This window comes from Leuciscus leuciscus, assembly GCF_965113295.1.
Source record: "Leuciscus leuciscus genome assembly, chromosome: 14".
NCBI classification, from domain to species: domain Eukaryota; kingdom Metazoa; phylum Chordata; class Actinopteri; order Cypriniformes; family Leuciscidae; genus Leuciscus; species Leuciscus leuciscus.
The window spans coordinates 15563754-15567170 of NC_138738.1; positions in this window are offsets into that span (position 1 = coordinate 15563754).

Here is a 3417-nt window from a genome sequence, read left to right on the forward strand (position 1 = left end):
TTGCACTGAAACGCTTAATGTCATACAAGCTGTTCTTATACATGAAACATTAGTTTAGGGAGAGATAGGAAAGTGTTCATGGAGAATGTGTCATAAATAATGATTTTTGTATTATTATTATTTATTTTTTTTGCACCATACAAAACTATTCCAATAACCCTTTGAATATAAGAGTGACTTAAGATGATAATTTGCTCTTTTTGTGAACAGTAGATACTGAAAAAATAACAGGACATCAATCTCAAGAATCCCTTGTAGTGAAAGGCAGACAGGTAAAGAAGTGTGACCTTCTACCTCATTTATTTCATTAGTGTAGAATCATGATAAATTTATAATTTTAAAAGACAAATGCAAAATCTTGCATAGGGTTTTTGACTAGTAAGTTTCACACACACTATATCTCACTCTATAAAAACAACACCTACTCAAGCTGGCGGTCTGCATCATCATGAAATCACCCCTACAACTTTGGCACACACAATCACATTTACGCAAGGGATCAACCACACAACATTTGCATTGATTTCAATAGTCACACCATTTCCTTTGTGGGTTGCTTCAGATTTCCACATAATTTGCCTGCTGTGCTGTCTGCTTATCTAACAGGAAACAATCGTTTTAAAAATAAAATAAATGTATATTTTTATATTGAACTACAGAAAAACTATTTAAAAAAATACATAAATATAATTTTATAACCTTTCAATAATCAATCTTTAAAAATAAACATACCAATAACACATTGTTTAACTGCTTGGAAATGAACTGTAAAAAGTTAAAGGTACACTACTGTATGTGTATCTTTTGGCCCTCTAGCAGTAAAAAAAAAATGCATTGCTGACACCAGTTCGGCCCCTCCCACAAGATACGTCATCGCTGTTTACAAATACTAAATTGGTCTACTGGACTCCTTTAAAATTCCAGCACAGCACTAAAACAACCCTAATGAAATGACCCTTTAAAGGGCACCTATTATGCCCCTTTTCACAAGATGTAAAATAAGTATCTGATGTCCTAAGAGTGTGTATGTGAAGTTTTAGCTCAAAATACCCAAAAGATAATTTTTTACAACATGTTTAAATTGGCACTTTTTGGGGCTCGGAAAAACATGCCGGTTTAGTGTGTATCCCTTTAAATGCAAATGAGCTGCTGCTGCTGCCGGCCCAGAGGTCGGAGCCGCACGAGCTAGCGTTCAGTCAGGACAATCTCATCAGATAATATCAAAACAGAAACTCTCAGTAGTGGTATTCGACCCGGAGTCGGACAATAATGCCCACAGAGCCAGAGAATATATGCTGTATGGAAATAGAACATGTATAGTTTAGTTTAATTACGGTTTCACGTTTTTGTCATCTGCTTTTATCCACTATTAATACAAGCCTGCTGTAGCAAACCCCGTTCAAATAATGGCCAAAATACAATGAAGTTTAGTTTATTGTACATCACACAAGAGACGAAGCATTAGTTTTATTCCAGAAAATCACTGTAAGAACTGAATAAACACCGTATAAGAAGTGCGCATTAAAGTCTTTTCCATAAACTCTCTCTCTCTCTCTCCCTTTCATTATCAACAACATACACAGCAAATTAAACAGAAACACTCCTACCAACTAACAGTAAACAAATATATACAGGCCTTTTGAGGGGGTGCTTAATAAACTGGTAAACTTTATATCCGTAAAACGACTCAGATGAGCTGATCAGTAACGTTAGGCCTATCGCTCCGGACACTGTAAGCTGGATCACGAACAATTGCAATCTATGATACATCCATCCTCGAGTAACAACGAGAGTAAATGAAGACTGCTATGTTCATTCTTACACCCAACAACAAAACACCTCAATTGCTTAGAAGACATTCTTGTCTAGAGCTAGCCTGGTTAAAACCAGACCCTTCTCAGTTGAAACTGAGTGTAGGGTCTGGCGAAGCTATGTAGACAAATCATTTCCAAAGGGGCGTCACCAACTGACGTAGCTCAAATTCCTCTGGGCGCAATTGGATAGTCATAAAACCAATCAGATCGATGAAGGAGATGATGTATGCTTCGAGTGTTGTTCTTTGCTCCGGTTTTAACGAAAATGGTAAGTTTAAATCGCTCAAAACAGACGCGATAACTGATTCGTTTATATACTGTCTATGATTCGAACGAGTGATGTTCCACGGCGGCATCCATCTTTGTAATGAAATCTCCTTCAGCGTCGCTGCGCTGTCGTCATCATGTAAATCCCTCCCCAAACGTTTCTGATTGGTGCCGCGATTTTGGCGGCACAGAAATGAGTTTGAATGGGCTCTTCTCCAGACTATCCTGGAGAGAGAATTAAAATTCGCCGGAAGTAGTCTGGGTTTTCCCAGGCTAGTCTAGAGCTGCTCCGCTGTCGAAACAATGGCGGACTGTCTTTAGCTCACAGAGGGCGGGTCTACTGCAGTGTCAGTCAACAGTAGTGGGCGGGGCTTGTGCAAAAGTACATCACATTGGCCAGAATCAGAAAACAGCTTGTTCTGAGACACTGCTTATGATTTATGTGAATTAAAATAAAAAAAAGCACTGGGTGGATTTTTATCATTATAGGGTGATTGTGTACACACACTGCCAAAACACATTTATGTTTAAACGCCATGTCTAACTAAATTTTGCATGATAGGTGCCCTTTAATAGATAATGCTTTACAATGAACCCTGTTAGAGAGCTAGATACGACTTTTCTGTTAAAAAGTCAATTAAAAATCTGTTAAAAACAGAAATGTATCTGTTAAATAAAATACATTACTCACCTGTTGAACGTCCACGTCACTTTTATAACATTTCTAATCCCTCATTTCTCGCCATATCGTAAAAGCCAAGCTAATGTTGTTTCTAGTTTTGTTATGAGCTCTGTCGTGTTCTCATTTGCCAGCAGACTGAGGTTTTTTTAAACAGGTGATTCCCTGGAGGTTTGATATTTAAGGTGTTCCGTGTCAACCTCTCTTATGACAACTAACCTATGACACTTCCACACCATTCACATGTCAGTAGTGTCCAAGCAACTTTTCTCTATTTACGGATACGAGGAGACACGCACGGGAGGGGAGAGAGTGATTTCCAGCAAAAAACCATCCTGATCCAGGTCTAAAATATAAACACTTAAAATGGGCTTACTATAGCGATTCAGGGTAAGACAAAAACACGTTGGAAAAAGGATTTACCAAATACAAAAGGTTGAGAACCACTGCTTGCCACATTATAAAAACATTATTATAATTATTAGATCTCATTCCAATTTATGATCATGATTTAAAAAATCATTAAAGTAACAGCCCTTACTATGCATCCAGCAAACATTAAGAAACAAATAGCTACAGCAAATCATAATACAAATTTAAGACAGACAACCAAGGAAAAAATAAATAAATAAATAAATAATGGACAGAGGGGAAAAA